A 25,297-nucleotide genomic window follows, 5' to 3' on the forward strand; every position below is an offset into this window, starting at 1 on the left:
CATTTCAGTGAGTCCCTACTATAAACTAGATTCTGTAGGTAGGTTTTCACTTAAGCCTTACACTAGCTCATGTTCTAGTTTAGGAAACAATTCAGTGACCACACAATTTAGTAGGTGATAGATCTAACTTCTATTTGTTGCTACCCAACTCCCTAATTCCCAACTGCTCCAGTGAAATTAAAAAAAAAAAAAAAAAAAGGAAAACCTCTGCTTGCAGTTTTCTTTCCTATATACCTAATATTTTAAATAATTCTAGAAATGTAATAGGTTGAAATGCAAAACCCAGTAGATACATTACTGCTACTTGCATATGCATGTTGTATCTTCCACTTATGAAGAATTGACTCCAATTAGAAGGAACAAAATGCGGGTTAACAGTGAGCAGGTTCAGGGGCACCTGGGTGGCTCAGTGGTTGGACATCTGCCTTCAGCTCAGGTCATGATCCCAGGATCCTGACCTGATCCACATTAGGCTCCCTGTGGGGGGCCTTCTCCCTCTGCCTATGTCTCTGCCTCTCTCTATCTGTGTCTCTCATGAATAAATAAATAAAATCTTAAAAAAAAAAAAAAAGTGAGCAGGTTCAAAAGGAGTGTGTGCTCATCTCCCTGAAATTATGTCAAATGGATGAATATTATTTGTTTAGGCATCCAGTGATATATAAAGTCCAAAAATATTTTGGACTAAGGGCATATGAAATCCCTAATGTATTTCCTTTTTCCTTTAAGTATTAACCTGCCTCAGGGAAAAAAAGTTATTTTATCTTCCTAGATTAAATAGACGACTGAAATGATAACCGACCACCATGACTCGGCATCTGGCTGCCATCTCTTCATTAGCTGTCTTACCAACAGTTCCCTGTACATGCAGCTGCTTAGGGATACAGCATTTACAGAGGTGATCACTATCTTGCCTTCTATATATGTTTGTGTGTTTAAAGAAGTATTTACAAATGGAATTATCTTCACCAATTTTTAAGAAACAATGTTTTGGGGGCATCTGGGTGGCTCAGCAGTTGAGCATCTGCCTTTAGCTCGGGGTGTGATCCCAGGTCTGGGCTGGGGATCGAGTCCTGCATCAGCTCCCCACAGGGAGACTACTTCTTCCTCTGCCTGTGTCTCTCTGCCTCTCCTCTGGCTGTGTCTCTCATGAATAAATAAATACAATCTTTTTAAGAAAGAAAGAAAACTCACTTCTTTGATACAATGTTTTCTGGAACTGATAATAAAATTTCAAGTAGACAGCAACTCTTCTTGGGAGAGCCACCAGACAACCAAAAGTGAACACCTACAGACCACTGGTAAAGGAAATTCACTTGTAAATATTCTAAGACCTAATTCACAGATGTGCAATAGTCGCTTGACATCTTCTAAGGCTACCTTCTGCTCTATTTTAAAACACTGAGGATGCTTTGGACAACTTTCCAACCCATCCATCTTTTCCCTTTTCCCATCTTCAACACTTCTTCTATAATTCTCATTAGGCTTTTCTGACCAATTACTACTTCTATCATCTTGGAGAATTAAGAACTGTAATCCAATAAAGACTCGAAATTTGACAAGACCAATATTATGAGTTTTGTCATACTTTATTCTTTTTCTAAGCCAAATAAATACAAAAGTTAAAAAAAAGCATGTAGCACTTGAAACCTTAATAGTATGCTTATCTTTCCTCAAAACAGTAAAACAGATTAAAACAACCTAAATATTTTAGTACCAAACTGTGTCATTTGGGGGGCGGGGGCATCAAATAGCATCATTGACTTTAATCAAGTTTACAGTCAACTGAAACCTTAAGCCCATTTCCTACATGTTATTAAACTGCATCTCCTTTTTAAAAGATTATCCTCTTTGTCCATGAGAACATTTATATCTTCAAATCCACTTCTGTTCTTTCTTGCTGATATCTCCCCTGACCTTTATTTTTAAAGAAACAAAAGAAAACAAAAGAGAGAGAGAGAGAGAGAGAGACTTTTTCTAAAAGCACAGTACATTCATATTTGGAGTTGTGCCATTTAACATCTGGACAGCTCTCAAGCTGAAATTCATCTTGGTGAAATGTGCTTCACTTAAACAGTTTTGAAAGCAAATAAGAAACAAATTTGGTTCTATAGATGCATACTTCTTTATTCTTTCCAGTCAATTATTTTTCTTCAAGCTGAACTCTTAAATGGTGGATGCAATAACTGAGCTACTAAGAATTTCTATCTCACCCCACCTTCTACTTAGGATAAAGAAAAAGACCTAGAAAAAAATATACAGGGGCAGCCCGGGTAGCTCAGGATTTGGCCCAGGGCATGATCCTGGAGACCCGGGATCAAGTCCCACATCAGGCTCCTTGCATAGAGCCTGCTTCTCCCTCTACCTGTGTCTTGCCTCTCTCTCTCTCTCTCTCTCTCTCTCTCTCTCTCTGTGTTTCTCATGAACAAATAAATAAAATCTTTAAAAATATATATATACAACTCCTTTTACTCCACTGAAAATCTTATGCTAGAATTAAGCCACAAAAAGTAAAAAATGAATTAAAGAATTGACAAAGAGTCACAAGAATTTTCTAAGAATATAAAGTTATCAAAGCAGTAATATCTTTTAAATATCACATTTTCTATCTTTTAATAGGAAATATAGCAAAAGCACCCATTTAGTAGGCAACAAGAATTTCCTTTGGAAAGGCACATGGATAGATGTTTGGTTCAAAACGTACTGGTTAAAACTGTTAATGCTAATCTAAGCTCTTTTTTTAAAGATTTATTTATTTATTTTAGGGAGACAGAGCCCATGTGCATGGGGGGAAGGGGCAGAAGGAGAGACCAGCAGACTCCCCAGTGAATGTCCATGGAGCCTGACATAGGGTTCAATCTTACGACCCTGGGATCATGACATGAGCTAAAATCAAGAGTTAGATGCTTAATCATTAGGTGCCCCACTAATCTAAACTCTTAATTCAAGACACAACAGGGCAAAGTAGTGGCTACAAACCCCACATAAATGCAACAGTGATCAAATACCAATAAATTACAACATTCTAATGTTAGACATTGCAGTCACTGTTCTATGTGTCACACTGCCTGTCATATGGGCAATGGGTTTCTCTTTCATTTCACCTAACAGCAGAGCTCTAAAGAGACTGGGAACATAGATACACTGAATTCAGCTAAATGCATCCTTTCAGACCCTCTGTATTCAAAGCACCACAGTGATTCCAGAACAATGGTGGAGGGAAAATACAGTCCTTACCACCAAATAACATAATCCAACTGGGTGGGGAGAGATAGGCAGGTATGATACAATGTTAACATAATATCATGAAAGTAAATGTCAACAAGTTATGAACAGTGCACTGATAGAGATCACTTCCAATTTCAAGAAACAATCGCTTCTAGCAAGATTTCAAGGAGTACAGGCCACCTGATGCTGATAGGGAAATTTTGAGGTAGGAGGGGAAACAAAGGTTTTTAGCTAAGGGAGGGGGACAATCAGGGCTACGTCTCAGGAAGACATATCAGATGGCAGCATGCAGGACAAGCGGCGAGTGGCTAGATCAAATGTAAGCAGCCAGCAAACTGGCAGCCAGAAAGACAGAGCAAGTATATATGGAAAAAGCTAAGTCCACAGACCTAGCAAAAAACCAGCACTGGAAGGAAGGACAATGGAATCTTAAATGTAATTGATGTATTAGGATCCACGGTCAGTAATTTTAAAAATTAAGGAAATCCTGAAACTGGAGGGAAAGAGTTTTGAAGTTTTTTAAAAAAAAAGATGTTATTTTTTGGAGCAGTTTTAGATTTAGAAAAAATCAAGGGACAAGGATATATATGCTTGGCACCCCCACCACCCAGTTTCTCTTATTAGCATCTTGCAGTAGGATGATGCATTTGTTTCAATTGATAAATACTGAGACATTATTATTAACTAAAGTTCATAGTTTCCATTAGGGCTCACTCTTAAGGTCACACATTCTAATACATGGGTTTTGACGAATGCATAATGACATATCCACTATTAATAGTACTATACCCAAAAGTTCCACTGCCCTAACAACCTTGTGTTTCAACCATTCATTCTTCCCTCCCTCCTCCTAAGCCTCTGCCAACCACTGATCTTTTTACTGTCTCCATAGTTTTGCCTTCTCTGGAATATCTTATAGTTGAATATATAGGGTTTTTTTTAGGCTTGGCCTTTTTAGATGCCAGCTGGCCCAAAGCTTCCGTTGACTATTTTACTAGGACAGATCAATACTTCTGTGGCTTGTCTGAAAGAAGGGAAGTTACTGAACTTCAGTATTACAAATTTATTTTATAAGGAATTCCTGGAATTCCCACATGAAACATACCCAAAAACCAATTTAATTGTTTTAACATGCTAAATTTTACCACAGTTCCAGACCATCATCCTTATTAAGAACGGTGCTTTGATGGCAGACAGACCTCTGTCAAGCCCAGAACCTTCCCTTAGTGTTTTGACCTTGAGCAAGCTAATCTCTGAAAACTCAGGGGTTTTTAAAAATGTATTTCAGGAACAATACCATGTCCCTCAAGGAGTGCTATAAGGATTGAAATAATATCCCTAAGACTACCTAAAACACAGTGCCTGGCACAGAGGAAGCACTCAATAAATATTAATGATTAATTTTTTTTCATGGTCTGTAAATTTTCTACCAATGAAGGAAGATTAAAATCAGCCAAGGCTATGAGAATTCAAAGGGTAACATTTCATAAAATTCATATATGTAGTAAATAGCTATAAGGGGTAAGACACTACAATAGTTAGAAGGAACATTTTTTAAATAAAAATTATGACTTAGAGACTCTTTGTGAGTCTAAGTATCTGTGAATATCCACATTCTCAGTTCAAATTTAAAAATAAAATTTAAAAATATGATAAATATTATGTCATTGTCATCTAAAAAGGTCTCTGGTCTCATTGTAGTTCCAACTAGCTTTTTTCCTAATGCAACAGATAATATCACACCTTAAACTGCGGCTTCTTTACAGACTGACTCCAAGAAGCCCAAGTTATCTCTTAAAGGTCATCAATAAAGGAGGCAATTACAAGGCTCTGATTTCATGGAATACAAAGTTAGGTACTAAAGCTGAAAGATAAGCATGCGTCAATTTGGCATGGAGGAGGGATCCAGAACACACAAGGCCCAAGGTTGCCTAGGGGTTTTAAAGTTTTCCCTCCCATGTTACAGAAGCCTTCTACAAAATGTGAGTTCCCCACTTTGAGTCTTACACTGCACCTGGATAGCCTAGTAACTCTCTTGGGATAATACGGAGAACCCTCTGCTTTAGTAGCATATTGTAACTTTTGGCTAATGGTCAAGTTCTACTAAAATTTGTCTTCAAATACTTTGTTTTTCTGACTCTGACAATGAAAGTAAGAATTTGAAGAATCCAGCTCCAAAGCAGATTATCTGAAATATATTATGTTCTTGCCCTAATGATAAAACAGGACCAGTCATCTCTATACTTTTTTTTTTTTTAAGATTTTGTTTATTTATTCATAGAGACACAGAGAGAGAGAGGCAGAGACACAGGCAGAGGGAGAAGCAGGCTCCCTGCAGGGAGCCCGACACAGACCCTATCCCAGGTCTCCAGGATCACACCCCAGGCTGCAGGCGGCGCCAAACCGCTGTGCCACTGGGGCTGCCCATCTCTATACATTCTTTTAAGATAGATACACTATTGTAGTTACCAACACTACATTGAAAATTTTTATCAATGCTTTCACTTAACATTCAATCAAGAAACCTAAAAAAATACTTTCAATGTCTACAATGTAAAAAAGAAACTCTAAATACCACTTGTCATAATTTTAAAAATATGAAAAACTGTTAGCTCTTGGAAACTGTCTGGTGGGAATGAAGTTTACTATTCATTCAGTTTTTGTCTACCATGGGCAAAGCAATGTGGATATGGTTATAGTGCACTGTGGCATAAATTTGCCCTTCTCTGCCCTTGGCAAACCCAAGTCTAGACTTAAAGACAGTCCAATAAGGACAAGTAATTTTAATACAAGGTGACAAATACTATAATAGATGTGGTTTATAAGATACAATTGTGTCTTGCTTTTTTCAACATTATAATCAAACACTTTCTGGTGTTATTATACAGTCTTTCTAACCATTGTTTGTAAAGTCTACCTAATGCTCCAGTGACTTGCTAGATTAAATATGATGAGCAGGGGCACCTGGATGGCTCAGTCAGTTAAGCACCAGACTCCTGGTTTTAGCCCAGGTCTTGATCTCATGGGTCATGAGATGTAGCACCACACTGGGCTCTGTGCTCAGCTGGGAGTCTGGTTGAAGATTCTCTCCTTCTGCCCCTCCCAATATATGTGCTATTTTTCTCTAAAATAATAAATCTAAAAAAATATGATAAACTCCTGACTCTGGGAAACAAAGGGCTGCAGAAGGGGAGGTGGGAGCAGGGTTGGGGTAAGCAGATGATGGATACTGAGGAGGGCACGTGATTTGATGAGCACTGAGCACTGGCTGTTATGCTATATGTTGGCAAATTAATTTTTTTAAAGCTTTTATTTATTTATTCATGAGACACACACAGAGAGAGGCAAAGACATAGGCAGAGGGAGCAGCAAGTTCCCTTGTGGGGAGCCTGATGCGAGTCTCACCCCAGGAACCCAGGATCACAACCTGAGCCAAAGGCAGATGCTCAACCACTGAGCCACCCAGGTGTCCCGCAAATTGAATTTAAATTAAAAAATATGATAAATATTATGTCATTGCCAATTCTTCAATATAATCAGTGATGCTAGGACAGCCACATGGCATTTACTGTATCTGAGATTGCTTTCTTAGGCAGAATTTAAAGAGAAACATTAGTTTTATATATACGTATATATGTTACATATATTTTTTAAAAATGTGTATGTATACAGACATACACACATCATCAAACTGTTTATCAAAGTGTTCCCTGCAAGTGCAAAGAGATCAGGCTACCTGAGATAGAGGGTACAGATGAGAGCTTTATGCATGCAGTGTGGTTTTACTTTGGTTTATTAACAGGTGAAAAAGAAACCATCTAAGTGGTTTTATGTCATTTTGTAGAACTGAGCATGTTGCAAGTTTAGTTATTTTATTGTTCTGTGAACTGTTCTTTGGCCGCAGACTTTTTTAAGCATTTTGTTTTTTCTTATGAATTTGTATGCATCTCACTTGACCTTTATTCAGTTCCAGGTTTCCATCTTTAGCTTTTGGAGGGGCTCTGAAAACCACCCTTGTATCACTGTATCATGATGGCTTCCGTTTCTTCAATTCCCGCTCTGGTGAGAAACTGGTACAAACTGGTGCTAAGCGGAGCCCTGCCCTCCTGATCTTTGCCATTCTTTCTCCATCCCTTTAGTCCAGTTCACTTTGGACCTTTCACTGATTGCTCAAAGAAAGACACACCCAAGTTTTATTTTGATAATATCTTACATGTACAATGTAACCTGATTTTTCTTTCATTTTCTTCCTTACCCCTCTTCACCTAAGGAGTTCCTTCCCCATAAGCAGTAGGACCCTTCCTCTTAAAAGGAAGAATCTACTCCTTCCCCCAGTCCCTTTTATAGGTAAACCTCATCCCCAGGGTATGAGGATGCAGTGAAAAGGGGCGGTACTCGTGCTGCATTAGGCCTTCTCCAACAATGGACTCTGAACTCTCTCAATTATATATTCCTACTACTGAAAGTATGCTGAGCACATGTACATTCATTTGCAAATTATATATATGTACTACAGCTTAGCAGAATGGTGAAGAGCAGAGCTGTGGCACCAAATTCCCTGGGTTTGACAATCTAGAGCTTCACAGCTTCATTACTAAGTTACTAAGTCTCTACCTGCCTGATTACATACCTGTGAAATATGGATAAAAACAGCACTTCCTAAGGTTTTTATGAGGATTAAATATTATATGTAGAGAGCTCACAACTGTGGCTCACAAAGAGGAATGTAAATGCTTGCTATTGCTGCTCTATACTAACGTCTCCATTTTAAAGAAGAGTTTTAGAGCAGTATTTAGTTTTAGATTCACAGCAAAATTGAGAAGATACAGAGATCCCCCATATACCCCCTGCCCCTACACATGTACAGCCTCTCCCATTCTCAACATTTCCCTACCAGAGCTGTACATTTGTTATCATCAATGACCCTATGTTGACATATGATTATCACCTGAAGTCTGTACCTTATCCTAGGGTTCACTCGTGGTGTTGTACATTCTATGTGTTTGGACAAACGTATAGCAACATGTATCCACCAGTAGAGTATCATATATAGTATTTTCACTCTCCTAAAAATCCTCTTTGTTCTATCTATTCATCTTTCCTTCCCTGTCCTAACCCTTAGCAACCAGTGAGCTTTTACTTTTATTGTTAAAAAGACCATCTTTGTTCTAGTGTATTGCTTTGCTCTTTTGTCAAAGATCAGTTAACTACACTTAGGTGGGTCTATTTCTAGGATCTCGATTTCCTTCCATTGATCTACTGTCTACACTTTCACCACAACCAAGCTGTCTTGATCACTAGAGCTCTATAGTAAGTTTGAAGTCAGGCTTTGTCAGCCCTCCAATTATTCTCCTTCAATATTGTGTTGGCTATCCTGGGTCTTTTGCTTCTCTGTGTAAACTTTAGCATTAGGTTGTCAACACACAAGACACCTTCTATGAATTTGCCTAGAATTGTACTGAATCTATAGATTAAGTTGGGAAGAGTTGACATCTTGGCAAGATGAAGTCTTCCTTTTTTTAAAAATTATTATTATTATTTTTTTAATGAGAGACACACAGAGAGAGTCAGAGACCCAGGCAGAGGGAGAAACAGGCTCCCTGGGGGGAGCCCGGGATTACGACCTGAGTCAAAGGCAGACGCTCAACCACTAAGCCACCCAGGTGCCCCAAGATTAAGTCTTCCTAGCCATGAACAGGAAATATCTCTGGTCCTTTTGTTCTTCTTTGAATTTGCTCATCAGAGTTCTGCACTTTTCCTCATACAGTTCTCATATATTCTTAGGTCTATACTTAAGTATTTCATGTGTGGTGATGCTCATGTCAATGGTGTTGTGTTTTTTATTTCAAATTCCACTTGGTTCATTCATAGTATACAGAAAAGTGATTAACTTTTGTGTATTAACTTTGTATACTTCTTTCTTGCCATAATTATATATTAGCTCCAAACTATTATCTACATTTTTGTCTAAAACAGAAAATTTTAAGAGGCAGGCAATAAATAAAAAATAGATGTCCTAACATATTTTTCTCCCCACTTTCCACTCTGAAGATCACTGTTGTTGTCTATTGTACAGAGTTTGGTTAGCTTAACTCTTGGGTCAAATCTAAATGGGGTAGATAGATGTGAGATTGATGGTCAATATTTTTTCCATTAACTTCAAGTCTGAGATAAATACACACCACTGCTTTTGGAGGAAAGATAGTAATATTTATGCCCACTAAATGCTAGAAGCTTTCACATGTTGAGAACAAGACACTTATTGGCAGTGAACTAACTGTACTTAAATAAAGAGGATGTGGGTGGAAGAGAGTGAGAAATTCATAATTAAAATAAATTAGTCCTTCCTCCTGTCCAAGTATGAGGTCCATTAGGTTACCTTCTATACAGTGTTTGAGCCAAGAATATAGAGTGGCCTCAGAGGTGTCCAGACTAAAACTTATACCACTTTGGTGGATTATATGTATCTCCTGATTTTACACTAGTCACCTGCCCATTCCTGCCTGGTTGCTGGTAGTACAGACAGATTATAAAACACTGAATGTGTCTATTCCTAGTACAGTGGCTGGTACACAAAGTGCTCAATGTCTAAATAATATGGCTTTGAGTGGCTCAGGTTATGATCCTGGGATCAAGTCTTGCATCGGGCTCCTCACAGGGAGCCTACTTCTCCCTCTGCCTGTGTCTCTGCCTCTCTCTGTGTGTCTCTCATGAAAAAATAAATAAAATCTTAAAAAAAAAAAAAAGACGGCTTTGCACACTTGTATAGTGAAGATCTTTTTACATAACTAATGACAGTTCCTGTTAAAAGTGTGGTGGTTGCTGAGGAGAGGGGCACTCGTGGGGAAATGTTTACAAGCAACAGGAATAAAGGTAGATCCCAGCACAGCGCTTAGAACATAATGGGTGGTCAACAGGTATTTCTTCAGTGGATAAATGGGGTCTCAAAAGATAAGAACGAAAATGATAGTAGAGAGGAAAGAAGCTGACAGTGGTCTGATTGACATCTACAAGCCTGGAGAGGGGGAAGAGATCAGTGGGGCTCTAAAGGACAGATTATCTCAGGAAGCAGTGGAAGGCTGACTTGGAATGTCACTTAGAGGTTTGGCAGCAAAATCTGCTGATGCAACACTACAGTTCCTCACTGTAAGCTTGAGGAGTTCCTCAAGCTTATAATGCATAAGATTTTTTTTTTTTAAAGAAACTGTCCTAAGGAAATCAGTACCTGTAAAATGCAAGTCTCTTTGAACTCTCCCTCAATTTCCCTTATGAGAAGAACCCTTGCTCCTTTCTCCTTTTATCATCACTAACTTATTAACTGAATCTAACAGCAGCAACTGTTTCTTCCTTGGGAGAGCGGGTGTTTGGAGCAGAAGAGCCTAGGCTTGGGTGACTCCCTGACCCTGGGGGTGACTCCCTGCTGTGCTTTGTTGTTTCCAGAGTGGCCTTGGCCAGCCCTTTACGCAATCTAAACATGATTTTGAGGCTCAAATGGGATGATGTATGTAAACTGCTAGACACTGAGCCTAGCTCGTGTACTCACTATTTGCCGAGTGCTTACCTAGCGCCAGGTCCTGCTCTAGGGATCAAGAATATGCTGAGAGCAAGGGCACAGTCCTTATTCTTATGGAACTAAACTTCTTCTGAGAGAGCCACACAGGTCCTAAGAGCTTATACCATGAAGAATGGCCTAAGCATCAAGGGAAGGTTCATCTAAGGACACAGCCCTTAACTCGGTATCAGTAGGATGATATGTGCAGTAGCCAGGAAGAAGGCACTTGTGTGAGGGCTCTAAGGTGAGAAGGATCCACCTGAGGGACAGAGGAGAACAAGTATGACTAGAGGGGGTGGTGCTGGACATGAGTGAGGGAGTCAAGGACCCGATCCCTAGATACGGCCACATGAAGAACAGAGAGTCAAGAGTCAGGACTAATCAAACGTGGGCCCTACTGAGCCAAGAGGGTGAGGGAGAGATGGTGATGTGGGCTTCTGGGCTGTGGAGTTTAGTGGATGATGGTGTTTTCATGGGAGGAGGACATGAAGAAAAGCACATGTTGCTGGGGGAAAATTATAGTGGGGGGTATTAGAAAGTCATGAATTTGGATTTGAACACTTCTTTGAAATAGCACTCAGAAGTGGAGAACGTGGAGTCTGCAATGACAGATCTGGGGCTCAGAGAACTGGCCTGGCCTAGAGACACACACTTACAAGACATCTCCCAAAGAGGAAATCTCACCTTCATCCACCTATGTTACAAAGAAGAGAGAAAGTATAGTGTAAGGAGAGAAGGGAGCCTAGGACTGAGTCTTGATGACCTTTAACATTTAAATGTTGACTAGACACACATGGGGGTCGGGTGGACAGAGTGGCAGTGAAACAGTAGCAGTAACAAAAATTAGGAAGGCAAAAAAGACCTATGGGTAGGTCACCCGAGCAGTGGAGAAACAGAGTAACTGGCTCTCTTGCCCCTTACTCACTGTGAGGGTACTGACCCTAAGATCTTGTCTGCTCCCCCAGCACCAGGATAAGAGTTGTCAGAAGTCCATAGCAAGTGGCTGATGAAATGCAAGGGTGGGGAGGATGGGTGGGAGGAACGCACTCGCAGGTCTTATACCTGAACATATCCTGACACTCCTCTGTCAGCACAGGATGCTCTAAAAGTCAAGGGCACTGCCAAAGTCACTGCCAGCTCTGATGGTTCAGGGATTCAGCAGCTTTAGTGGGGCATTTGAAAAGAACCTACCAACAGATCAAGTCTTGTGAGAGGCAAGATTCTTGGCAGACATCTCCAAATAGCACCAACCAACAAGAGAATACTTGCTCCCCCCACCCCATCAAAAACTATCAGTCTAGTTCAAAAGAAAAGCAACCTGTGTGACTTGCTTACTATGACTCAACACCAATATAGGAAAGCATGGCATCAAAAGTCATTCTGAGAAAAAAGTTATTCTGTACAATAAAATTAAAAATTCAAGAAGAAAATAATTTTTTTTTTTTTTAAAGAGAGAAAGTGGGGGCAGCCCAGGTAGCTCAGCGGTTTAGCGCCGCCTTCAGCCCAGGGCGTGATCCTGGAGACCCAGGATCGAGTCCCACGTCGGGCTCTCTGCATGGAGCCTGCTTCTCCCTCTTCTCCCTCTGCCTGGTTCTCTTCCTCTCTTTCTCTGTGTGTCTCTTATGAGTAAATAAATACGATCTTTAAAAAAGATAATAAAGAGAGAAAGTGTGCAAGAGGGATGGGGGGGTGGCAAAGGAAGAGGAAGAGAGAATCTTAAGCAGGTTCCCTGCCTAGTGTGGAGCCCAACATGGAACTTGATCTCACCACCTTGAGATCAAGAACCTGAATTGAAATCAAGAGTCAGACACTTAACTGCCTGAGCCACCCAGGTGCCCCAAGAAAATAAAGTATTTTCTAGAATAAAAAATTAAAGAGTTAATCTGAACTTCATTAGGTTTGTTATATTTAGGGGTAACCTCTCCTAAGAGAATGCTCTGAAATTCTCCAACTTTTTAGAATTATCTCACATTTTGGACATTAGGTCAAGACACATTACACTTTTTTAAAAAAGATTTTATTTATTTGAGAGAGTATGAGAATGAGAGGGCAAGAGTGAGAGCAAGAGAGAGAGAGAGAGAGAGAGAGATCATGAGCAGGGGGGAGGGGCAGAAGGAGAGGGAGAAATAGACTCACCGCTGAGCAAGGACCCCGATGTGGGACTCCATCCCAGGACCCTGACCCATGCCAAAGGCAGATTCCTGACCGACTGAGCCACCCAGGCGCCCTCACGTTAAACTTTATGTTGGTGCTCGCTTCGGCAGCACATATACTAAAATTGGAACGATACAGAGAAGATTAGCATGGCCCCTGCGCAAGGATGACACGCAGTCATTATTCCCTCTAGGTTTTGAAAAACCTATTTTAATTCAAGCATGAACTCAAACTGATTAGTGTAAAAACGTGAACACACCAATGTTCATTTAATGGTGACCAGCTTCTCCCTCCACTCCTTTTATTGTCCTCAGCAGTAGTGGTGGCTGTTGGCATTTAATGGGTATTTGAGGAAAATCCTAGTGCTGTTCTGCTGCTCACTGGTCCCAGGCAGTGGATTTCCATACCTCAGGATACTCTAGTGAGGCTGAAGGGGAGGCTTGTATAGATGATCCCTGGTGAGTGGAACCACCGCGGCCTCCGGGAATTTAACAACAGCTACAGCAGAACCAGACACAGCTACATGCTGTTTCTAGGACGCTTGCTGTTCTACCTCAACAAACACAGCCTCTTACGTTCTATTTCTTTTTTTAAATTTTCCTTTTAAAGATTGCATTTATGTATTTGAGAGAGAGAAAGAGAGAGAGCGAGCATGCACAAGCAGAGGGAGGGGCAGAGGGACAATCAGACTCTCTGCTGAGCAGGGGAGCCTGACCCCAGGACTTCGGGGTCCTGATCCTAGTGGAAGGCAGACACTCAACCGACTGAGCCAGGCAGGTGCCCTCACACCCTTTTTCTGGACACATCTTCAGGGTCACAGAGTATATATACCAAGATGCCACAGTGACTACACCTACAGAATATAATGAGCAACTGTAACTGTGCCAAATTGAGTCTCCGCCCTTCCACACATAGCACTGTGACTTTCGAGTCACATTGAGCTCGACATTGTCGCTGTGCAGCAACCATAGCAACCATTTCAGTCTTTTAGACTAACAGGTCAGTGTCTCCATGGGCAAAAGCAAGGGGTCGTGCTGTTCCCTTAGGTCGCACTGTAATTAAAGATGCACAGATGTAGAAAACACTGCAGGAGGGCTGCTTAGAACACAAAAGCCCAGACTTTACCACAATGTGGGGGTGGAGTAGGAGTGGCGGGGGGGGGGGGGGGGGGGGGGGGGGGGGGGGGACCAGACAAGCCAATACAAAGGGCCCTCCAAGTAAAAGCAGAACTTTTACATGTGATACCATTCCGATTATCAAGAAAGCATTTTTTCCCCCACATTTCTTGTTGAAGTTTGCCTCCATTTGGATTTCTCTAGCACAAGTGCCATCTAAAAACTAGAGCCTCATTAGGTGTGTTATTCTTGCTTAGAATTAGGCAGAAATACTACATTTAGTGGCCAATTCCCTCAATGTGCATTACACTTCCAATATGTAGTCCATAAGGCAGCCTGGTAGGAGCAGAAATGACAAGGGATTTAGCATCAGACAGCCTTGGACTCCAATCGCAGATCTGTTGTTTATCGTACCACCTTGGCAACTTACTGAAACATTCTGAAACTCTGTTTTCCCATTAGTTAAATGAGGAACTACTGCAGCTCATAGAGTATGATGAAATTAAATAAAAATTTAGACAGTGCCCGGGGTTCATTAGGTTACCAGCAGCAATTATCATTAGGATAAGGCCAGTCCATGATCTACCATTACTTTAAGCCCTAAAGATAAGAAATCAACCTAAAATGATGACATTATAGGCAAATGCATATGACAAAGTAGGAAGAACATAAATGCAAATTACTTGATTTTTAAAAATGAAATAAATGAGGATTCAGGTGCACAGGTATACGATAGGAACTGACAATGTTTTTTAGCTCTTCGATGGGGTGATGGGCACCCCCATGTTTAGTGTTCCTTAAGTGGTGCACGTATGTTGTATGTACTTTTGTTGGCATAACGTGTTTCACACACAAAGATATCTAAAGTTAAAAAAGAAAAACACAGGGAGTAAAGACACCAAGATGTCTTATTATTTCTAAAAGGTAAGGTTGTAGGGCAGCCCGGGTGGCTCAGCGGTTTAGTGCCACTTGCAGCGCAGGGCGTGATCCTGGAGAGCTGGGATCGAGTCCCACATCAGGCTTCCTGCATGGAGCCTGCTTCTCACTCTGCCTGTGTCTCTGCCTTTCTCTCTCTCTCTGAATAAATATATAAATAAATCTTAAAAAAAAAGTTTCTCCTTGCATACTTATAAAAAAAATAAAAGGTAAGGTTGCAAATAACTTTTACGCATTTCTGTATTTTCCAAGCTTCTATATTAAAAAAAAGAATTTGTTATAATAATGCTACACTGCCGAGCCCTTGGCTAGAGGCCCATTCTGGCTGTGGCAAGAAGACACTCCTTTTCTCTGACCACTACCTCCACCGTGAACAAAGGCATCAGCAATTCACCTTTATTCAGGAAATGTTCACATTCAGAAAGTGAAACAAGTGCTTCTAGGTTAAAAAAAAAAAAGTAAATTAACATTTGAGTTTTTACTAAGAGCTTATCTTCTCAGTAACTGTTCTATGAGGCAGCTTTTCTTATTCCCATTTTACAGGTAACTTGGAAAGTTTAAGCACCTTGTCTAAGACCTAAGTTAGGTTACAAAGCAAATTAGCTTTTATGATAATACTGTCTTACCTGGAAATTGTAGCCTTTCATGAAATGCAGGTGGGCACATGTGTATGTAGATGCCACGCTTTAAAAAAAAACTGCACAGAAAACTCACTATGGTATTCAAACATTAAAGAGCTCAGAGAACTCCATTTTCTGCACCATGTCTCACATCTCATGCAGGAAAGCAGAGGGATCTCTCATCTTAGAGGAGTTGCTTTATTTTTGAATGGGTACAAGAAGATCCAGATATAGGGCAATAATGCTTTTCATGTGGTTTAAAAAGAAGTTAAGGAGTATAGCTTTCTGTGATTCAGAGACAGAGGACAGGACGGAGGGCCCAGATGCTTGAGTTTCAGAAGTAACCTTCCTTGGCATACCCATGAAAGACAGACTTCATCACAGCAGGATATTCACTGTTAGTACATGAGATAGATTTTGAGAATGGGTAAGAAGACACGGCTTCTTGTGTTAATGCAGTCATGATTGTGTTATTTACCAGTGGCAATTTAGAATCTAAGTAAATTCCTGCCAGGTGGTCAGAATTCACTTTTTTTCTTGATGCCACACTAACTAAAACCCATTATACTTACTCCATTTTTCTTCAAACGAATTGCTAATATATCTGAACAGCAAATTCCAGGGTTTGCTCAAAAGCCACCTTCCACTTTTTCTACTATGCTCTGCTCATCCTCTTACCTTCAGAGGATCTCATCCCCCATCATAGCAACTCTCCTGGGGAGGGGGAGGATCATCTAGGACCCCAGAGATCCAGTCACTCCCCGTATAATTTTTAGGAATGCACCAGCATTCTGTCTTTCACTGACTGTGGATTATAGGCCTAGAATTTTAGATACCCAGATCCTGTAGGCTTGAGGGAGACACACCAGGGAGCCCAACACCTCAGCTGTGAGAAGAACAGAATAAATTATATCAATGGCTGCCACATACTGGGTGCTCATCAGGTTTAGAGACTACACTTAAATTGTCCTTTTGCCCTAATGACCCCATAAGAAGGCAGTCTCTCCACACATAAGAAAACTGAGGCTTTCAAACTCAAGGTCACAGAACTGTGACATAGAAGAAGTAGGATTCAAATGGACTCCCTGCCCTTCACCACAGTTCATCCAGAAAAGGTATCTGAGGTTTGGAACCACGTGGCCTTGGCTGTATTTCTTTCTGTGACATGAGAGGAAGTGGAAAGTCAAGTCTTTGAGCTTTAGTTTCCTCATCTATAGAATGCAGACAGTACCATCTGACTCATGTCCACTGTGTGGAAACATTCATTAAATCAAGAAAAGATATGAGGGACGCCTGGGTGGCTCAGTGGCTGAGCATCTGCCTTCGGCTCAGGGCATGATCCCAGGGGTCCTGGACTTGAGTCCCACATCGGGTTCTCGCAGGGAGCCTGCTTCTCCCTCTGCCTGTGTCTCTGCCTCTGTGTGTTTCTCATGAATAAATAAATAAAATCTTAAAAAAAAGAAAAGATATGAAAACTTTCTGAAAAGTTAAGCATTGCACATACATGTGGCATTAAGAATAATGGAAACATGTAGATACTTGTTACCTATTCCGGTGTTCTGGCAAGTAACCGGCCCAAGAGAATGCTGAACATCTCTCTGCTCTGAATTCTAAAACGGATGCCAGACATCAGAACATGTACAGCAAGGACTACACAATCTCTGGTACTAGAGTTGGGAGGTTTGGTTTTTCCTCACATGGGAGTTCTACTCTGTAAGATGGCACGTGACTTACCAATGCCTTGCTGAGTTTGGTCAGTCGGCTGTACACTTAGGCTAGGAGAAGTAGATGTCATAAAATAATACTCCAGGGTCTAATTACCAAGACTCCATCCTGCAGCCACTAGCGGTGCTCCAAGGGGGCAGCTGGCACATCCATTCACAGCAGGAAAAAAGTTCTGATATTCATCAGGGTGTGATCAATCACTCGCTCACATCTACTGTATCACCAAAATACCTCCAAAACATTACATTTCGTATTTTAGGGTACTCATCTCAAATAGCAATCTCATTTTGGCTTTTATGAAACTCATGAAATTCTTAGCATTATTCATCAACATTTTCCCATACAGGGGAGAGTTGACTAATCCTAACTCGAGCCAGTGCAAGGAGGGGGAACCCAGCAGAGAACACAAAATGCCATACTTCTCATTTGAGAATGCCAAGTTCAAAGCAAAACAAATGGCTTTTTTTCAATCCAGAGAACAAATGAAAGATTACAACTTAAAAATGAATATGGGTGAGACGAAGCAAACTTTATTTTTGCTGAGATGAGTACTCATTATAGAGAGTCTGGAAATAATAAAATAAAGTCCTACATTTTAGAAAAGTCACCTTTGAACTAATATTTCAATTATCCATTACTTAAAAAGTAATGAGCCTTGAGACCCGAGAAAGCTCCCCGGGTTGGAAGATAACCAGGTTTTGAAGGAAAAGTGTTGTGTCCTCAAGCTCTAAACCACAGATGACAGCACTACTGGCCTTTCACAGTTAATATGAAACCAGTACAGGGTGGGGTTTCATGTTGCTTTCCAATCAATGTTATTAAGGTATAAGCCAGTATTTTCCTCAATCAAATCACTTTCTAAAATAGTGCATTCCTAGCTGTGTTTGGAACACATGTGAATGTCATTTGTAGCAAAGCAACTCCTCTACATGATCCCCCTTTAGGGTATTCTCATGTTTGTGTCATCACCTCCTCTTGAGGGCAAGCATCACCTGTGATTAACTTCTAACAAACAGAATATGGCAAAGGTGACAGACTGGCATCCCCATGATTACACTGCATTATGTAAGACTCCGTCTTGCTATCACAAGCATTTGTGCTTGTCTTTATTCCTCTCTCCACTTGCTGGCTCTGAAGAAGCAAGCTGCTATGAATCCTACATATCTCCAGGAAACACAGTGCTGTCAACATCCACATGAATAAGGAAATAGATGCTTCTCTAGTTGAGCCTCCAGATCAGAACCCAGCCTCAGTTACTGTCTTGATGGTAACCTTCAGTAGACGATTCAGTTAAGCCGTGGCCAGACTTCTGACCCACAGAAACCATTAGATGTAAATGTGTACGTTTGAAGCTATTAAGTTTAGGTGATAGAGAATTAACACACCATCACAACAGTCATTTTTTGCAAAGTGAGTTATCACTTCCTAATTAATGGTTTTCTTTTCTTTTAAGATTTTATTTATTTATTCATGAGAGACAGAGAGAGAGAGAGAGGAAGAGACAGAGGCAGAGAAGCAGGCTCCCTGTGGGGAGCCCAAAGAGGAACTCAATCCCAGGACCCCGGGGTCATGACCCGAGCCAAAGGCCAATACTCAACCACTGAGCCACCCAGGTGCCCCTAATTAATGGTTTTCAAGTTTGGTTCTCTTAAGAGAAGGAAAGGAAATGCTATGCTTCTCCTGAGAGGCTGCTCGTCATAAGAGCCACTTGTTCACCGTGTTAAGTGCCCCCGTGTTAAGTGCCCCCCCCCAAACTGCTCCCCTCAACAGTCATATGAGGACAAAGATGGTTAAGATATATCTATTTCATAAGTGGAGAAATTGTAGGTCCAACACCAAAAGTCCCACAGTGATAGCCATGATCCAAACCCATGATCAGGGATCCCTGGGTGGCGCAGCGGTTTGGCGCCTGCCTTTGGCCCAGGGCGCGATCCTGGAGACCCGGGGTCGAATCCCACATCGGGCTCCCGGTGCATGGAGCCTGCTTCTCTTTCTCTCTCTCTCTCTCTCTCTCTCTGTGACTATCATAAATAAATAAAAATTAAAAAAAATTTTTTTCAAACCCCATGATCATCTGAGAAGTGCGTGTTCTGTCTGCAATTCCATGCTGCCTCTAATTGTTTGTTTTAATAACCTATTAAATACTTTGTTAACATTAAAGATTTTTTGTTAAACTACTTTTCCTTGTTTAACCACTGAGGAAGGACCTTTAAAGAAAAGTCATCACATGGGGCAGCCCGGGTGGCTCAGCGGTTTGGCGCCACCTTCAACCCAGGGCCTGATCCTGGAGACCCAAGATCGAGTCCCACGTCGGGCTCCCACATGGAGCCTGCTTCTCCCTCTGCCTGTGTCTCTGCCCCTCTCTCTCTGTGTCTCTCATGAATAAATAAATAAAATATTTTTTAAAAAGTCATCATTAATATGTTATAATGTGTAACCTATTAAGTAACTAAGATGGCTCTCACATCCATATACTGTGCCTTATATTATGAAATAGCTTTCCTAATTATGGAAATGATACTGCCCTGGTATAAAAACAAATTTTGAAAAGTATCAAGAATTTTAATTTTTGATTCAGTAATACATATAATTAACAAGAAAAAATGTCTTTTTCTGAATACAACATATAATATAGGTATAATTCCATTTCATACAATATTAAGCTTCATAAACCTTTTTTAATGACTAAATATCCATCATTTGTTTATATCATTTAATTAAATAGTCACTTATTCCTAGTCACTCAGGTTGCTTATATTTTCTCACTTTTGTAAATGTGGCAATAAATATTCTTGTGGAAGGATGTGCTGAGTCATAAAAATATTTGTTGCCAAGTTGTCCTCCCAGGAGATTATACATTACTTATACTCCCACATAAGAGGTATGAATACCTGTTTCCCTTAATCCTAACAGCGGCAATCAGGTTTTAATCCTGGCCAATTTGATAGGCAAAATGGGAGGCTTACATAATTTGCCTTTCTTTAAGGAGTTTGAATGTTTCATACACTTACTTTTTAAAACGTCAATGATGTATTAAGGTGGGCAAAAAAAAAAAAGCTCCAACTGAATGTTTATTACTTACTTTGAAAGAGATTCTACATATTAAGATTAATCTTTGTCTTACATGTTGCAATTTTCCTTGTACTCTTTTCTTCCATAATTGATGCTCAGAAATTTTTTTTAAAGATTTTATTTATTTATTCTTAACAGACACAGAGAAAGAGAGGCAGAGACACAGGCAGAGGGAGAAGCAGGCTCCCTACGGGGAGCCTGATGCAGGACTCGATCCCAGATCCTGGGGTGACACCCTGAGCTGAAGGCAGACGCTCAACCACTGAGCCACCCAGGCGTCCTGATGTGCAGAAATTTTTAACGAAAATGTTCTTAAGGGCAGCCCAGGTGGCCCAGCGGTTTAGTGCCGCCTTTGGCCCAGGGCATGATCCTGGAGTCCTGGGATCGAGTCCCACGTCAAGCTCCCTGCATGGAGCCTGCTTCTCCCTCTGCCTGTGTCTCTGCCTCTCTCTGTGTGTCTCTCATGAATAAATAAAATTTTAAAACAGAAGAGAAACCATATGAGCTGTACGCACCTTCTCTGAGATACCTGAAAAGTCTAGGCAAACTTTCCCTCTCCTGATGTTAAGGAATTAGACATGCTTTAAGATGCTGAGATAAAACTTTAATTCTCTGTTCAAACAGATGCTGAAAGAAACTCCAATAGCAAATCTTCAGCAATGACCACATAGGTCAAACACTCCAATTATTCAAACCTCCTATCAGGCAGCTGAAGCCTCAGGACACTCACACCTCACTCTCAGGAAGCTACATTCACAGGGAATCATGACCACAATCATCAGAGGAGTGGCCCCAGGAAATTCCTCATCACAGCTAGCTACATCCAAACCGGGTGTGACACTCTCCTGTTCCTAACAAGGGCTGACTTGGCAGCTGACCTAGTGCTGCCTATTTTCGGTGGCCACAGGTCTGTCCTGCCAGCCCCTGCATTCAGCTCAGCTCAGATGAGGATGGCAGCATTTATTTTTTTTTTTCTCCCAGGACTTTAAAACAAAACTGGGGAGAGGATTGGTGAGTTAGAAAATCTCCAGTAGAATCACAAGAGAGCAAAGGGAGCTACATTAATGGGAGAGGCATAAAGAAAAAGGGATGTGCTGCTTCATGGGGACGTAGCTTATGTGGGACATTCCAAACACCCTTCACATTGCCCAAAGCTGCTCCTGCCTGCCAGGCAATAGGAGCCCAGAGAATTCTCCACTTGGCCCTGTCGGATCTCAGCTAACCTGAGCAACTCAGTCTGTTCAACCAGAGAGAGCCTGACACATCAAATGGATCCGCCTGTCCTGCCTACAGACTCAAGCCCTTGGACACAGCTCACAACTAAACTATCAAAATCATTCCCCCAACCCCAGACAAAAGCATGAATGTCCAGAAGAGGCCATTTCTAGGCTGGTGCCTCTGAGTCTAGGTCAAAGTGGTGTTATTTAACTGTTGTTTTCATTACTGGTCCCACTGCCAGGAGTTTAGATTTTTCCTAATTACCCTCCCATGCAATTTTGATGCCATAGCAATATTGTATATTTATGCACTGTGTATACATCTGTCCTTTATATATAAATCATTTTTTTGCTTCCTAAGAACCAATGTTTGCCCCCTTGCACATAAACAGCCCCACTGAGAAATGAGTTCTACAATAAAAAGGTGTAGTAACAGCTCTTCTACAAAAGGAACTTTTTCACTTAGAGAAGGAAAAAAAAAACAACAATCACATAGTCTTCCTAGAACTTTTCCATATGAGCCTCTAAGAGCCCCCAAGTCACCTTTGGAAGTTACTTGTAAGATGTCAGGCTATGTAATTAGAAGTTATCCAAAGGTTTGCACATCTCTGCATTCTCTACTATGATTTCCTCAATTTCCTGTAACAACTTTTTTTGACTGAGGTGTGTGTGCGTACGTGTGTGAGAGAGTGTATGTTTCAATGTGTGTGTGCACATTAGAAAAGCAGGTAAGGTGACAAAACGCAAAACAAAATAACCCCCAAACTGTGGTCCTTTTATGCAGTTATTCTTTCTCCACCTAGTATTCGGTCTCATTTGTTTAGTTTTTTTCAGGCTGTGTGTATGTGTGTAGTGCTAGAATTATGAGGAAAAAGAATGGTAAAGGTCATATACAATTGTGGGAGTAACAGATATTCCCCAAGACAGGATGGAGAGCTCATTGTCAAGCATCACTGAAATGCATCCAGCGAATGTATGCTAGAGAAGCAGAGGACCTTATCTTCTAGCAGAGCCAGATATTTATAGTAAAGTCCATTTCTGCCTTGCAGATCACAAATCCTCAATGATACAATATGACTCGACTCTTTTGCCAAATAACTCTCTTTTATTTGAAAAGTGGACTTCAAATTTTCTTCTCTAATTTTTGTACAGATTTCTTTTTTTTTTTTTAAATTTTTTTTATTTATTTATGATAGTCACACAGAGAGAGAGAGGCAGAGATACAGGCAGAGGGAGAAGCAGGCTCCATACACCGAGCCCGACGTGGGATTCGATCCTGGGTCTCCAGGATCGCGCCCTGAGCCAAAGGCAGGCGCCAAACCGCTGCGCCACCCAGGGATCCCTTGTACAGATTTCATAAAACTTTGCTCTACAAAAACTCAGAGAAAATAGGCATTTGAAGAAGACAAAAACTGTTTAAAACATATAGAGAATTTAGATGATGACAGGATCAACTATTCTTTCCCATGACCAAAACCCATTTAATTTGGGTGGGAGAGGGGTAATTAACTAGGCCTTATGAGTAATAGCTGGGAGATTAAATGCATTCAAATATTTACTAGCTCCTACCTTGTACCAGGCACTTTTGTAAGCCCTTGCAATGCATCGTTAATAAAAAGGTTGAAGATTCCTACCTTTAAGAAAGCCTACATATGGGTGGAGCAATGTGGAGAGTTCTAATGAGGAACAGTAATACTAGTAATTGTAGAGATAGTAATAAGCGATGTGTTTGAAAGCAATTAAAGTCATGAATATAAACAGGTAGAGTAGGGTCAGAGGGATGGAGAGGGCCACGGAAGGGTATGGGGGACAGGTTGCAATTTTGAATAGGATGGTCAGGTGACATATGAGCAGACTTCGAAGAGATGAGATTAGATGTGGAGACATGCAGGGATGAGGCCTCAAGGGAGAGCATTCTAGACAAATCTAAGGAACGCCAAGTAGGCCAGACCAGAATGGGCAAGCAGGAGGAGTTGAGACCAGAAAGGAAATGGGGAGGGTACCTTGTGGACCACTGTGAGGACATTGGCTCATACCCTGACAGGGGAGCCATTGTGGAGTTTGGGGAAGAGAAGTAATATCATAGGACTTGTAATTCAAGGGGCTGGGCCTGGCTGTGTGTTGCAGAGTATGGTGGTGGAGGTGAGGGACGAGGAAAGAACCAGGGGGGCCGGTTAAAGGGACCGAATTCCTGGCAGAAAGAATATTACTCATTTCATTGTGGAAAAAAAGCCAAATCTACCATCTGTGATCTTAGCATCATCCTGCGACCTGGCTACAGCTTCTATCGGTTTACTACCCTATCATCACCCGTGCCTTTTTCTGTAGGTTGCAATTTTCTCACTACCAGCCTGACAACTGAGATGTTGTTGATGCTTTCACACCCTTTTCTTACAAAGACACCCTACTTCACTTACCTTTGAATCCTCATGGCCTGTCCCCTAGGACTCAGTTGTGCTGATGGAGTGAATAGTGGGGTTGGGGGAAGCTTATATTTTGTTTTTGCTTCCTTCCTAGACTATTTTAAGAGCCTCCTTTCCTGTTCAGTCTCCTTTCCCTCTCATCACTAAACCTGTTGGCTTCTTTCACTTTGCAACTCCAAAAACTTCAAACATACCTCTGCACACCAAGGTAACACTCAAACATCTCGGCCTAACAGTGCAGGCTCACCAGAGCTGGCTTCTTGCTACCGTGTCATCTTCCCTCCCACTAATTCCGGAACAGGAAGTCTGGGCTCCAACCTTTTGCCCAAATACCTTGTCCCTTCTCAAAGCTAATCTTTTCCTTGTGCTCCTCCCACCCCCCACCCCCAGATTAAAGAAATCCCTTTCATCTCAAGGCAATATCCCAGGGCTACCCTTTCACTCAGTTTCAAATCTCTGCACCACAGGCGTGATTGCTCCCCACCCTCTGGGGACGGGAGGCAGGAGCCACTCCCAGCCTCACACTCAGGTGAGAGGGAGCCTGAACACACTCCACAGGTTCATGTTATCCTGGCCCACCTTACAGCCTGCCAACTTGCTAACCTAGCAACTCTCTCCACTAGGACATGCCTTATTTCCCAAGCCTAAGAAAGAACTCTTGGGGCCAAGAACGATCTCAACTTCTCTGAATCCCTTTTCACAGCCTCAGCAGATTCACATAGTTGGTGGGTATTCACTGATGACCTGCTCTTGTGAAATTATTACTAAGGTAATGAACAGGGCAGTGTCTTACCGCAGACACTGCTATGTGTGCCGGAAGTGGGGCAGGATGGCAGGTGAACAAGCCAATAACGACTACTCACTGCAGGAAGGCTAGGAAAGGTGTATCAAGGATTGCAGGCATCTAAGAGGAGGCAAATAAGAATCAGTGTGTGTGCAGAGGTGTGGGAGGCAACAAATGAAAGCCAGGCTGAACTTCTGAGGCCAAGGCCCAACTCAAATGTCCTCAGGGACATGTCAGACCTAGTGATGCAAGAAGGAAGGGGACAGACGATCAAAGCAGAGGGGACAGGGTGTTCAAAGGCATACAAGGGAGGCAGAGAACCACAAGGAGCCCACTCTGTCTGAAGGAAGGAGGCAGTGGGAGAGCAGGAAAGGGAGGAAACAACTGATGGGAATCATATTTATTGATGACAACAGGGGTTCAAGCGCATGTAAGGACACCAAGAATAAAGTTATGTAAAGATAAGACACACTG

General features: G+C 41.4%; 1 protein-coding gene and 1 non-coding gene across 3 annotated transcripts in view; one reads left to right on the top strand and one right to left on the bottom strand.

Annotated features, from left to right (window-relative positions):
- IQGAP2 (IQ motif containing GTPase activating protein 2) overlaps nt 1-25,297 on the bottom strand; it is a 287,444-nt gene that overhangs the window by 186,165 nt on the left and 75,982 nt on the right. The window lies entirely within an intron of this gene.
- LOC119871392 lies at nt 13,026-13,130 on the top strand. The gene has a single exon (XR_005357490.1). It is a non-coding gene; the product is annotated as a U6 spliceosomal RNA (small nuclear RNA).

The sequence above is a fragment of the Canis lupus genome, chromosome 3 (genome assembly GCF_011100685.1).
Source record: "Canis lupus familiaris isolate Mischka breed German Shepherd chromosome 3, alternate assembly UU_Cfam_GSD_1.0, whole genome shotgun sequence".
Taxonomy (NCBI): Eukaryota; Metazoa; Chordata; class Mammalia; order Carnivora; family Canidae; genus Canis; species Canis lupus.